Source organism: Dendropsophus ebraccatus, chromosome 4 (assembly GCF_027789765.1).
Source record: "Dendropsophus ebraccatus isolate aDenEbr1 chromosome 4, aDenEbr1.pat, whole genome shotgun sequence".
Taxonomy (NCBI): domain Eukaryota; kingdom Metazoa; phylum Chordata; class Amphibia; order Anura; family Hylidae; genus Dendropsophus; species Dendropsophus ebraccatus.
In genome coordinates this window covers 142,976,556-142,991,717 of record NC_091457.1, presented here as the reverse complement: position 1 = coordinate 142,991,717, position 15,162 = coordinate 142,976,556, and the positions used below count along the sequence as shown (strand labels likewise).

The window sequence follows — 15,162 nt, the reverse complement described above, 5'->3', positions numbered from 1 at the left end:
GGTTGTCATGGGAACAACCATTTTTTTTTCTGACTGAAAATAGCCTTATTTACAAGTAGACGAAAAGAGATATACAATGTACTGTGACGCACACTGCAGACGGGAACGCGGCACTGTACAATATCAAGCACATATATGGGTAGGGGGACATGGACCTCAAAATGTTCAGCACTACAACAACATTTTAACATCGCTACACATGAACGTACAATGAACATAAAATAAACTAACTAAATAAATAAAACAACAGACAAGTGATAGGGCATGGAGGAGCAGAAATAATAGAAACACCAAGAAGAGAGGGTACATTGATTTAGCTATTTAGGAGCCCCAAATGAAGTGAAAGGCTATTCCAATAATAGCTAATAAAGACCCTATTACACCAAGCGATTATTGGCTGTATTTGGCCGATTATCAGCCATTACGGCTGATAATCGCTTGGTATAATAGCTAGTGATGCTGAAATGCATGATGTCGGTTGTTCCTTCCCTTTCATCATGTTAAAAAGAAAAAAACTTCAACGATAGCGACGGTCTGCTGGCCATTCCTCCGTGTAACAGGAGCAGCAGCAGCACACAGCCGCTATCTCCTAACTGAAGATTGTCCTCACGCCCCACCCCCCTCGCTGTCTGTGCCTGTAATAGAGCCGGCAGCAGGCAAGCAAGGAGGAGCAAGCGAGCGCTGACCTGACAGGTCGGCGTCACTTGCTCCTTCTGGCGTTAGGACAAGAACCTTAATCGCTAAGAAAAGTTAATACGATTGTAAGTGCGATAGAAGTATATGTGCTCATATACACTAAGCGGATTTCACGCTGCGAGTATGTGGCCCGGCCCCTTTATCCCCCCCCCCATCCCGCGACCCGCAGCATTCATTACCTTCTCGGTGCCGCAGCTATGTGTGAGGCGCTGTGGCACCGAGCAGGTTATGTATGCTGTGGCATGTGGGCAGCGGGATGCGGGGGCTTAAAGTGGCCAGGTCACATACTGGCAGTGGAATGAAAATTCCGCTGCGGGTATGTGACCCATTCACTTCACACTACCAGGATCCATAGTATGTGTGATCAGGTATGTGTGAAGTTGCCCTAAAAGACTTTAGAACGATTAACAATGGTTTTGAGGTCAGCTCAAAACATGGGATCAATGGCATACAAAGACATTTTTATTTGCCGTGTGATGCTGCGTTTACCAGAAGTTTATTGATTAAATTTGAATGGTTTAACCATTTACTGCACGATAACCAACCTGTGTAAAAGGCCCTTAACCGTGCAAAGATAAGTACTTATATATGCTGTGTACTAAAGCACAACATAATATCAGGGTATCTACCTATAGGTGGCACTAGAGAGTCAGTTTGTTACCTTATGTAGGAAAGCTAGTTAGCAAGTTAACCCATATGATGTCATCCTCACCTTGGAAACCACTAAGTTGGCATGGTATCCTTTATCAACCTAAGAATCTTCAGGTTGTCATAATAGTGACTATGATGTCACTGCCAACAGGGTACACATGGTTGTCGCAGTTGTTCTTTGCACTGACACCATTAGAACACACGTTTCATGGTAATTACTGTTACATCTCTGTTATATTTATCAAGATGTTTAGGTTACCATGGAAAACCTCTGTATTTCTTTGTACCAATAGAATGCCATGTATTAACCCCTTAAGGACAGCAGGCGTACATTTACGCCCCCGCTGCCTGGGCCTTAAGGCAGGAGGGTGTAAATGTACGCCCTTGCGCGGTCTCGGGCTATGGAGCGGGCTCACAAGCTGCGCTCGTCTCGTAGCCGGTGAGGACCGGCTGCTATCTGCAGCCAGGCCCTCACCCTCAATGGCGGGTGACCGTGATCTTACGGGCCGCCTGCCATTAACCGCGACGTTTAAACGCGCCCCGGTGTCTTACCAACAATGTCAGGCCCGGCGCTCTCAGGCTGTCCTCCATTTTGTGAGCCTGGGTGAACAGAGCCACAGTGGGCAGGAGCTCCTCCAGACCATCAGGTAGGATATATATGACTGGCTGAGCCACGGTCAACTAACGGTGGGAAGTGTTGTAGCCCACAAAGGGAGGAACCTTTTCTCTGCAGTGCAGCAGGGAGTCATATAGGTTTTAGGTTCGGTTCGTACGAATCCGAACTTCACGAAAGTTCACTGGATCGAACCGAACTTTCAAAAGTTCGCTCATCCCTATTTTACATAAAACATATAAAAATAATAAAGTTAATTAACATATTTACCGTAGCGTGTGTAATTATCCAATCTATTAAAATAATACTTTATTGTTCCCGCATGGTGAACGGTGTGAACAAAAAGTGGTAAAAAAACTGCAGGGATTGCTTTTTTTAAATTACTTTTTATGTATAAAAAAAAATTATAAAAAGTGATCAATACGTCTGATCTAGAAAAAGATGTTACTAATAAAAACTAGAGATCATGGCGCAAAAAATGATGCCCCATATGACCCCGTAGGTGGAAATATAAAAGCGCTATAGGAGTCACAATAGGACCATTTTAAATATACCCATTTGCAAAAAAAAGAGTCCTACTGCTAATAAAAATAGTAAAACGTTAGAAAACCTAGTAAACATGCAGATCGCTGTGTTCAGACTGATCTATAGAATAAAGAAAAAAATGCCAGTTTTACCGTAAAGTACATTATGTAAACATGGAACCCCCCAAAATTTGCGGAATCGCATTTTTTGACCCAAATTTACCCCATTAATGATATTTTGGGAGTTCCGTCATTCATTTTATGGCAGATTGAAAGATGCCATTACAAAGTACACAAAAGTAAATGGTGGAAATCAGCTCACCTCCTCATGTGTCCGTTGGGGTCCCAGCGCATATAGGAGGGTGCACGGTTCCTGGCGGTGGCTGTCCGTCGGCAAGTAAATAGTTTAGAAGTGGTAAGGATCCGGCACTCCAAATGGTGGATTAAAAATCAAAATTTTATTAAAGGGGTTGTCCGGCGATAAAAAATTATTCACAGAATAACACACATTACAAAGTTATACAACTTTGTAATGTATGTTATGTCTGTGAATGGCCCCCTTCCCCGTGTCCCCCCACCCCCCACCCGTGTACCCGGAAGTGTGGTGCGCTATACATACCTGTCACGTGCCGACCACGGTCTCCGATCCTCAGCAGTGACGTCTTCTTCGGGAGGCCGGCGGATCTTCCCGAGTGCTGGCCCCCCTCTGCAGCGTCATCCGAAGCTCAGCCACGATTGGCTGAGCATAACTGTGCTCAGCCAATCGCGGCTGAGCTTCGGATGACGCTGCAGAGGGTGGCCGGCACTCGGGAAGATCCGCCGGCCTCCCGAAGAAGACGTCACTGCTGACGATCGGAGACCGTGGACGACACGAGATGCGGTGAGTATAATGTACCACACTTCCGGGTCTAGCGTGGGTGGGGGGAAACACGGGGAAGGGGGCCATTCACAGACATAACATACATTACAAAGTTGTATGACTTTGTAATGTGTGTTATTCTGTGAATAATTTTTTATCGCCGGACAACCCCTTTAAATCATGTCTAAAAATCAGCTGAGCAACTCATGCTGTGTGGCCTGAAGGACTGACGCGTTTCGCGCATGCGCGCTTAGTCATAGTCTAGTGGTCAGTATGTGACCGGAGATTTAAAAACAAATGATGGCCAATAGGGTGTCTCCCAGTGCACATGTATGCAGGTGGGATGGGTGCGTGCAATCAGTAATGTGATCCTGCTTGAGCACTGCTCGGTTAGCACTACGGCCAATTCACATTGCAAGAAATAAGTTCACTGAGCGTGACCATGTGATATATGTATATTAACAATCATGATGTGATGCGGAGGATAGATCGTGGAGTGTGAGAACACATAATCCACATTGGAGCGTGTTTGGCGGCTAAGTTGTGTGTTAATGCAATAGGATGCCAAGTTCTATCATATATGATGTAACTAAGCCGCACAGTATGAACATCGCTCCTAGAGTAGACCCTCTATAGGCAGGTCAGTGTGCATAATGTAAGCCCTGTTCCTGTTTTTAGATTCGCTGTAATGACGTGCATGAATGGTAATGACGTGCATGAATGGTAACACTATGTGTGCATGAAGAGTGCAACCCTTTGTTATAAATGAAATAATGATATATATATCTGTGTGTCTACGTATCTATAATGTATTCACATATCAACAAGGGTTGCACATTGCTACATGACATAATGTTGGGTTGACACAGAATTTAGAATGTATATGTGGATAATAGAATGTGTGCATATCCACAAACACATGGATATGTGAGAGTGTGGAGATGTACATGCAATGATGATGGAACGATACTTGGTAATATGGAACTGTTGATGACAGTGTGTATATCGTAAGTGATAATTAATGGTATTACAATATGCCCATATTACAAAAATAATATAAAAGTTAATTTATGTAATGATATAAAAGGTCATTCTTGTAATTGAGTCCAAGGGGGATTCTTGTGTCCAATTTAAAGATGTATTCAGCTTCCTTGTTGCGGAGTAGTTCTTGTCTGTTGCCTCCCCTCTGGGGTACAGCAATGTGTTTGATCCCGTAGAAGGTAAAGTGTGAAGTGTTCCCATTATGTACGTCTATAAAATGTTTTGCTGCACCAGAGCAGTGTAGGTTAGAGCCCTTTCTGATGTCGGTTAAATGTTCACTGATTCTTTTCTTTAATTTTCTTGTCGTGCAGCCGACATATTTTAATTTGCACACTCCACACTCTATAATATAGATGACATGGTCCTTTTCACAGTTAATGAAGTCACCAATATTGTATGTCTTTGTGTTAGTACTGTTGGTGTATTCCTTAGTGTTTTTGCAATGTCTGCACATATTGCACCGAGGTGAACCACACTTGTAGTTTCCTTTAAGTTTGTCTTTTTCATTTGTGGAGATTTTCAGTGTGGGTAAGGTGCTGGAGGATAGATCATCCCATAAGGTGCGTCCTCTACGTGCTACGCAGTGTATGCCCTCGTCAAGTATTGCGCTAAGTATTGCATCTTGTCTTAAGATATTAATGTTCCATTGAACTATTTTAGTAATTTCTTTATATTCTATAGAAAATCGCGTGGAGAAAGTTACGGGTGTTTGTGATGTTTGTTCCTTGTTTTGTTCTTCTTTTCTTCTTCCTCTTAATAGGTCGGATCTATTTTTTGTTTGCACAATTTTTTCTGCTCTTTCCAGGTAGTGTTTTTTTATATATCCTCTTTTTTTCATCCTAGCGCAAGCCTCTTTAGGTTGTTCAGAGTATACATTAGGTTCCGAGCAGACCCTCTTAATGCGGGTGAGTTCACCCACCGGTATTGCTTTAACTCTGTGTAGGGGGTGACTACTCTCAGCATGTAGTATTGTATTGCCCGCAGTGGGCTTACGGAACAGGGATGTATGGACCAGACCCGTGTCCACATCTGCCTTTAGGTGGATGTCCAAAAATGGTATACATGTTGGATTTGTGACAAGTGAATCTAAGATTATTATCATTTTTGTTACAGTATTCTACAAAGGCAGCAATGTCAGATATTCTCCCCTGCCACACGATGAGCACGTCGTCAATAAAACGACCGTACCACCGTATGGCAGGGGAAAATGGGTTGGAGCTGGTAAATATAAATTTTTCTTCCCACCACGCAACAAAAAGTCCAGCCAAAGTAGGTGAGAATTTGGCCCCCATGGGGGCGCCCCTGGTTTGCAGGAAGAATTCACCATTGAAAGAAAAATAATTGTGTCGCAAAAGAAATGATGTGACTTCCAATATGTATTCTCTTAAGTCGCAGCTGTAATTGCTGTACTTATAAAGGTGGTGAGCTAGCGCTTCCAAGGCTTGATTATGAGGTATGGAGGAATAAAGCGCTGTGATGTCACAGCTAAGCCATTGATTCTGGTCTGACCATGTGTAACCATCAAAAGCTCTAAGAACCGTGCCACTATCCTGGAGGTAACCCGGGACCCGCTGGACCAACGGTTGTAGCAGGTTATCCACCCACTCGCACAGTTTCTCTCCTAGGGTTCTCACACTCCACGATCTATCCTCCGCATCACATCATGATTGTTAATATACATATATCACATGGTCACGCTCAGTGAACTTATTTCTTGCAATGTGAATTGGCCGTAGTGCTAACCAAGCAGTGCTCAAGCAGGATCACATTACTGATTGCACGCACCCATCCCACCTGCATACATGTGCACTGGGAGACACCCTATTGGCCATCATTTGTTTTTAAATCTCCGTTCACATACTAACCACTAGACTATGACTAAGCGCGCATGCGCGAAACGCGTCAGTCCTTCAGGCCACACAGCATGAGTTGCTCAGCTGATTTTTAGACATGATTTAATAAAATTTTGATTTTTAATCCACCATTTGGAGTGCCGGATCCTTACCACTTCTAAACTAATTACAAAGTACACCTGTTCCTGAAAAAAAAAAGTCCTCACATGGCCATGTGGGTGGAAAAATAAAAGAGTTATGGACCTTAGAAGGTGAGGAGGAAAAAACGAAAACGCAAAAGTGACAATTGGCCCGGTCCTTAAGACATTTCAGAATCTGTCCTTAAGGGGTTAAAGAGTGCCTGCAATGAAAAAAAACTTTTGACATGTCAAAAGTTTTGATCGGTTGTATTCTAAACTTTCATACATGATCAGGAGAAGGAGCCAAGGGAATTTCATGCACTGCGTGGTCTCTTATATCTTTGGGTCCAAAGACGGGCTACACAAAAACTTATCAGGAAAGACTTAAGGATTTGAATCTGTATAGTCTGGAGGAAAGAAGGGAAAGGGGGGACATGATTGCAAATAGAGATTAGCAAACCGGGTTCGGGTTCGAGTCGATCCGAACCCGATCGTTCGGCATTTGATTAGCTGGGGCTGCTGAACTTGGATAAAGCTGTAAGGTTGTCTGGAAAACATGGATACAGCCAATGACTATATCCATGTTTCCCACATAGTCTTAGGGCTTTATCCAACTTCAGCAGCCACCGCTAATCAAATGCCGAAAGTTCAGGTTCAGATCGACTCAAGCATGCTCGAGGTATGTTCATCTCTAGTCGCAAACCTTTAAACAGGACCAAATAAGGAGGTTCAGGAGGGAAATATTTTTAGAACAAGAGGACACAGTAAGAGGTTAGTTGGGGGAAAGAGTAGTAGATGCTTGGAACAAACTTCCTGCAGATGTGGTTGGTAAATCTACAATAACTGAATGTAAACCTGCCTGGTATGTATATATATATATATATATATATATATATATCTAATATCCATCCATAAATACTATAAGGCCAGACTGGATGGGCCAGGTGTTCTTTATCTCCCGACAATCTTTGTCTCTATGTTATCTGACCTGGGCGGCCGCATAGACATACAGAAACTTACAAGCGGAGAGAGACCAAGTCTATGTGGTCAGAAAATGACACTGAGCTGGAAGTGAACGCGTAGTGGTTGGTAAATGAGACTGAGCCCGGGAGTGAACACTCAGACCACAACTGAAAAAAACTTTTGACATGACAAGAGTTGTTTTTTTTTTATGACAGTGTCCATTTAAAATTATAATGTCATATTATGATATCATTACTGTAAATATAAATTGATGTATTGGTAATCCATTGGATGTCATCAATACATTAATAACCATAAAGATGAGCGGGAAGTGTTAAGGGTGGGTGTAGTGGTGCACCGAGAGGTACAGACACCCCCCAAGTGCACCAAATAGCTAATTTGCATATGACTTAAAAATGTGTTTTGCTGGACATTGGCTGAAATATAACAAAAGTATCCGTCACATGGTGTGAAAGTGTTTGTAGACACCCTTTAACAAAGCATAGCTAATATTATGTCAATGATGCTGACTAACGTCCCCTAGACAACTTGTAGTATAGAAAGAAATTGGTGATCACCCCAAGTTGTCAGAATTACTATAGGAATAATAGGAGTTCAGGAGTGGGAACATTTTCTTACATGACCATCTGGTTATGTCTGGATATCAGTTTATTTTAGGCGTCTTCTAAAGCTGTCCTTAGAGGTCGTACTATTGAGCACAGAAAGCAATTTAGTTTGTCCTTTATGTGCATCCTCCCACTCTTTCCCCTTAACTTGGCACAGATCTAAAGGGTGCGCTCATCCACTTTGCCCTTGATGCAATCCTCCATGTATAATAGTAATTATAGGGTCTTTTATCTCACTTTGTCTACTTGTGCTATGTACCACTGGGACTCAGCCAAGCAACAAACTTGTGTTGTAGCTGTATGACTAAAAATAATATGTACTGCTGTCTTTGCTTACATTTCACCATGCTGCCACTCCATCTGTTATTGCTTACATATCAACTGGCTGTGTATATGGAAAGAGCAGTGGTCCTTATGTATACAGCCTAACAGCAGGTTGTTCACTTTTTTCACATTCTCTTGTAATTCATATGTATCATACAAAGAACAGTACATTATTCACTTAGTGTGTGGTTAGTTGGGGGACAAAAATATTATACATAGTCTTTTAGGGCGAGTTCACTCAGAGTAAAATCGGCGGAATTCCGCAGCGGAGCTCACCACTGCAGAATCCCACCGGCCGTCTGGTTCAATGGGACAGCCCGCGAACCATCCCTTTGAAACAGACGGCAGGCGGGATTCTGCGGTGGTGAGCTCCGCTGCGGAATTCCGCTGATTTTACTCTGTGTGAACTGGCCCTTTAAAGTAGAAGTTATTAAAGTTTTGTATTGCCCCCCCCCCAAAAGTTATACAAATTATCAATATACACTTATTACGGGAAATGCATATAAAAAGCTTTTTTCCCTGCACTTACTACTGCATCAAGGCTTCACTTCCTGGATAAAATGGTGATGTCACGACCTGACTTCCAGAGCTGTGCAGGCTGTGGCTGCTGGAGAGTATGATGGCAGAGAGATGCTCAGTGTCCCTTCAGTGCCCTGTGTCCCTCAGTGTCCCCCTGCCATGATCCTCTCCAGCAGCCACAGCCCACAGCTCTGGGAGTTGGGTTGTGACATCACCATGTTATCCAGGAAGTGACATCACCATGTTATCCAGGAAGTGACATCAACATGTTATCCAGGAAGTGACATCAACATGTTATCCAGGAAGTGAGGCCTTGATGCAGTAGTAAGTGCAGGGAAAAAAAAAACATTTTATGTACATTTCCCATAATAAGTGTATATTGGTGATTTGTATAATTTGGGGGGGGGGGGGGCAATACAATAGTTTAATAAAAAAAAATTGCTGGACTTCTCCTTTAAGTGAAATAATTTGATCACTCTTTGCAGCAGGAATGAGAAACCTTTGGCTGTCCAGGCATTATGGGAATTGTAGTTTTGCAACAGATGGAGGGGTGTCCCTGCTTTACAGCACTGTGCCGCAACCCTAGGCTCCAACGGCTGTCAGGGCAGCTGAAGTTTTCTTAATTTTTACATAAAAAGACTAATACAATCAAATCTTAAATTTGACACATTGTAACAAATTTAAAGGGATTCTTAATGATTAAAAAAACCTATCTCATTCCTTCCAGAAACAGCGCTGCTCTTCTTTTCAGTTTGTTTGTAGTATTGCAGCTCACTTCCTTTGAAGTGAATAGAGTCAAGTTGTAATACAGTACACAGCCTGAGGATAGGGGTGGCCCTTTTTTTTTTGAAGAAAGCAACTATATTTTTTTAATCTTGGGTAACCCCTTTAAATGGATGATTGCCTACTTTCTAAATTTAGCATAGTAGGAAAAATATGAAATATAAAATGTTGATGCCCTTCTAATTTTAAAGCCTCCAAAATTTATATCGCTAGATTTTAATCTAAATAAGGTGGGAGAAAAAAATCAGGACTTTAGAATTTCTGTTACTTTTTATGCCTTTCATGGTGTTGTGCTTATACACAACAAGAACTCATGTTCTTCTTAGCCGACGATTGAGGATCCAAAAATAAAGATAATCAACTCCCAAGGCAAATGTCTATAAAAACCTGGTGTAACTCTTCCTGCTTGCATTATCCTCTGTCTGAAATAGCATTATGAAAAGGACTGGAAGGTCAAGCAAATGTACAATAGAACTGTGTGATCAGATATGCAAAACCAACATCCTTGCCAAGGACCTACAGGAACATTTGGCTGCCACAGGAGTAGTGATACGATGCTCGTCGGACTGGGGTATCTGGGGCCCACCAATGAAGAACCAGTGAGAAACATTATGTCAATCAGTGTTATAGCAGGTTCTAAACCTGGGGGCCCACTGGAGGATCATCCGGTCCTCTGGTGGGCCGGTCCAGCACTGGTTGGATATGCTATGTCATGTCCCAGAGAGATGTCAAAAATTATGATCTCTAGCTATAGCCGTCCGTCTCCTACAGCAAGAAGAAAAAGGCATAAAGCGATAGAGGTGATACTGCACTCCTTCTTGCTCTACAGAATAGTGGGGATATGAACACCCAGACCTGGAACAATCACAATTTTTGAAATTTTGAAAGCTCTCTAGGACACATCAAAAGTTCTTTAAAGTGACAGTGCTTATTTATGCATGAGTAATTCTGTTAGGCTTTGGGACTCTCTGACAGTGAGACTGACACCATTGTGTGGATAAGGAGAAACATGGTTGTGCCAAAACTTAGAAGGCAATGATCCAAAATCAGCACTAAGCTGCTTTCAGGTTTTTCTTATGTGTATATGTCCTTCCTGGTGAAACATTAATGTCTGTCAATCCAGGATGCTGCTGCCTTCACTAGCTCTGAGATGTGGGCACATGTTCATTCCTGCAACGATTTCCTCTTTAAGGGTATGTTCACACTTACCGGATCCGCAGCGTATTTTCTGCTGCGGATCCGCAGCAGATCCGCAGCAGATTTCATTTAAATAACTGAACACAGCATCAAATCTGCACCATCAAATCTGCTGCAGATCTGCTGCGTATCCTGTAGGTGTGAACTTGTGTAAGTTGTGTATTTGTGTAAGTTGTGTGAACTTGTGTAAGTTGTGTATTTATCACGGACATTGTTGTCGATTTGTAACAATGGCCGTGATTAATACACAGCCTATATGCAGTGCAATTAGAGGGAATCCCATCTGGAGTGTATACACATAGTATACACTCCGGCCGGGATCCCTAGCGGCGCCGCAAAAAACTGACATGTCTATGCTCCCGCTATTGATTGAATAGTGGCCGCAGAGAACCTGTCAGTTCACTCAATGGAGTGTGTGCAGCTGTGTCCAGCGGGGAATTCGGACATAGTAGTGAAGATTATCTGGTCCTTACTGCAGTACCGGCCGGGATCATCATCAGTAACACCGACCGTTCTGTGACCCTGTTTTACTATGTGTGAACATGACCTTAGGGTGCGTGTACACTTACAGGATCCGCAGCAGATTTGATGGCCCAGATTTGATTTGCTTTGACTCTGAAACTTCAAATCTGCGCAATCTGAGTCCATCAGAACCCGAACTTTCAGCATTTGATTAGCGGTGGCTGCTGAAGTTGGATAAAGCCCTAAGGCTATGTAGAAAACCTGGATATAGTCATTGGCTGTATCCATGTTTTCCAGACAACCTTAGAGCTTTATCCAACTTCAGCAGCCACCGCTAATCAAATGCCGATTGATCGGGTCCGGATGGACTCTAGCATGCTCCAGGTTCGCTTATCTCTACTCTGCTCCCTTGTGCTGACAGTCACTAATACTGTGCTATTTGTTCTCCTCTCTACCCCCATACACATTGGAAAAAAACATGCCCAATTTTGATTGGATGAGTTGTCTATAGTGTATGGTTAGCCTCCTGACTTTTCTGAGACTCAGATGAGGTTGGATTTCAACTTCCTGATTCTTTAGTTGTAGGAGAAATAGGCTGCTGCCAGAGGAATCTAGCAGCAGATTACCCCTCCATTTTCTGTTCAGTTGTATAGAGGATTGAGAGTTATTACATTTGACAAAACAAATATCAGGTCAACAGCTATTGTATAGGTATGGCCACCATTAAAGACAGCCAATAAGATTATATCTGTACAGCCTGATTTGCCCTCCCTGGAGTACAGGATGGTTTCCCTCCTCTCAACACTCAAAACTGGTGTTAAGAAGCCCGATTATCGGCTGATCACATCTCTTGTGCCTGTGTATACAGTATATCGGTGCTGTCAGTTTCCAGATCTCAAGCAGCAGTGTATACTTACCAGCCATGCTGCTTGTGATTTGGCGTCTGCTTCTGTGGTCCTCTGTCCAATGCTGTAACAATGTTGTTCACAAGCAGCGTGGCTGGTAAGTATAGACTGCTAGTGATGTGGAAAGTGATAGCACAGATATATACATATTCCAGGGCTGCATGAACAATACAAGGATTATTCATTCAGCCCATCTGCTTGATTTCTCATGCTGTGTGAAGGCACCGCAAACAAGCAGCCAGTCTCACTGATTAGCACTCGTTTGCGGCCCCCATGGACAAGAAATCTGTGCTTCTAAAAGGATCCTAACATAGAGAGAGTCCAGGCAGTCAGAAGCAGAACTGGCAGCTATGTGAAGAAATCATGCAGACTTTATGGCTATGTTCACACAACCTCTTTGTGGATGGCCGTCATTTTGATAACAAAAGACGGACATATTATCCAAATTACAGACATAATTTGCATAATTTGTCGTATTTTCAAGTAAATACGCCAAAGCTACGGCCAATAAATGATGGTGTCTGATTATAGCTTATAACATCAAAGTGGTAGGAAGTTTTTAAATATTATTCATTATTTTATTATTATTATTATTATTATTATTATTATTATTATTATTACTACTGATTTGTATGTAGGAACCAAATGAACAATAAAAAAATATTGGTGTAAAGGCGTTAATAACATTTTAAGATTTTAGAATGGTCTTACTTTATTAGAAATGAAGTGAAGCACTTAGTTGGCTCGGCACTCAGCTTATACGCCGGCTGCCTTTTATCTCTGTGCCAATCCCTGCTGCTGTGTCCTTGGTGCCTGGAAAAGCTGGATCCAGTCCTTGGAAACTTTTTTGCCCAGGACTGGATCCAACTTTTTCAGGCACCTGGAGCGGAGCGGCACAGAGATCAAAGGCAGCCGGCGTATAAGCCGAGTGCCGAGCAAAATAAGTGCTTCACATCTCTAGCTGAGACCATCCAAAGACATATTATACAATATTATTATATGTTCTATGTTTCATAAACTGCAGAATTAAACAGAAGTGATGCATTATGTGCAAAAAAATATGTTCCCACACATTGCTGCATCTCCGCATAGTAATACACACATCATTTATGAAAACATTGTGGGCTATAATCCAAGCACATTATACTTGTAATGCCAAAATAGTAGTCAGAAATATGTGATGCCGTAACATATTGTGCTGTGGGTTACCCGAGTTTCGTACTACTATATGTGTTTATGTGGTTGAATGTCATTGGTGTATACATACATATATATATTTATTGAAGATGCTATGTATGTAATTGTATTTCCACTAACCACGTTTGCCTTCAGTAAGTGATTGTTTGCATATAAATAACATATTCACACATTTGTCCCAGAACTTTCTGTGAGTGACCGAATCCATGTTTTTTAATGGATTTCCATGAGCCCTATTCAGTCTCAGAAATGTCAGCGGCAAATCTGCTGCGTCCAAATATATGATGTATATAAGGGTACTGTTACTGCAGCCATGTACTTCCACCCTGCTGAGGTCAGCTGGAAAAGATGATTTTACTTTTGAAACTCTAAACATAGAAAAGTCTCAAAAAAAAAATTTTTTTTTCTTCCCACCAGGAGATTTGACAGCACATTAAAGTTGGGGAGGAGATGTACCACCTGTATGAGAAGACAAACACACTCTCTCGGTCTCATTTGCTGCTTTGTGCTCTGTGGAGAGCAGACCATGTGCCGGGATATTGATGAGCTCTGCACATCCAGGTGGTGAACAGTGCAACACGTGCACCAGGGAAAGGCTAAGAGAAAACCTGTTGGGAGGACTACTGCATAATGGTGCAGTAAAGTAAGGCAGCCAGCCCCCCCATAAATATGGAAGGTTATCTATAGATGTACTCCTGTTATGTCAGACACACACACGCCAGCTCGTACTCTCTGCAGACCATGTGCCGACATATTGATGAGCACTGCACCTCTAGGTGGTGAGCTGTGTGACACGTACACCAGAGAAAAGCTGAGGAGAAACCTGTGAGGCAGTCTACTGCATAATGGAGAGGAGTAATATATTCTGTATACTGTATGTATGTATGTGTTTTTTTGACTGGATTCTGCTGTATTAATTAACATAAAAGAAAAATTAGGAATAGCATAATAGACTAAACTTACCTACTAGTCAGGCAAAGGCCAATGTAAAGCCTCCTAGGCCTCCACTGGGTTTATGAAACCCCTGGGACACATTTAGGGCCCTATTCCACGGGACGATTATCGTTTGCATAATCGTTAACGATTAACGATCTCAAACGACCGCTATTGCGAAAGACCTGAAAACGTTCACTCATTTCCATGGAACCATAATCGTTACTTATGATCGTAATTGCGATCGTTTTTTCTTCGCTATTTATTTGCTATTGCGTTCGTATCTATTGCGAACGACCGAACGATGTCTTATTCAATGCGAACGATTTGCAAATGTTTTGTGAACGAGCAACGATAAAAATAGGTACAGGTCTTATAAAGTGATCAACGATTTCTCGTTCGGTCGTTAATCGTTAACTGCATTTCAACCGAACGTTTATCGTTTAGATTCGAACGATTTAACGATAATTTGAACGATAATCGTCCGGTGGAATAGGGCCCTTAGGCTATGTTCACACTGTGTACAAACAACAGCTGTTTTACATTTTCATTCGGTTGCATACTACATTATTTTGAAATCATTGGAATCCAGACGCTATAAGGAGTACATTAGGAGCTCTCTGGATTTTACTCTTAAGACATATCAGCAATGTGATGTGAACACAGCCTGTAAGACATCTGGCTGCAACAGAAGCTTCCATAGTACACAATGGTAGTTATGTCCTATTCCCCTTGCTAATATCTGTCCTCTAACCAGGTCAACAGCCTAAAAGCCCTATTCCACGGAACGATTATCGGCCGTATTTGGCTGATAATCGTCCCGTTGAATAGAAGGCAACGATCAGCCGACATGGTTCATGTCAGCTGATCGTTGCAGTCGTTTGTATTTCAACCAAG

The 15,162-nt window shown here is 42.3% G+C and overlaps 1 long non-coding RNA gene across 3 annotated transcripts in view; it reads left to right on the top strand.

Annotated features, from left to right (window-relative positions):
• The window catches only part of LOC138790008 (uncharacterized), a 29,293-nt gene extending 14,463 nt beyond the window's left edge, over positions 1 to 14,830 (top strand). For all 3 annotated transcript variants that reach the window (XR_011362829.1, XR_011362828.1, XR_011362827.1), the window contains exon 3: positions 13,750 to 14,830. This is a non-coding gene — a long non-coding RNA (uncharacterized lncRNA). The remainder of the gene's footprint in view (positions 1 to 13,749) is intronic.
• Positions 14,831 to 15,162: the final 332 nt, after the last annotated feature.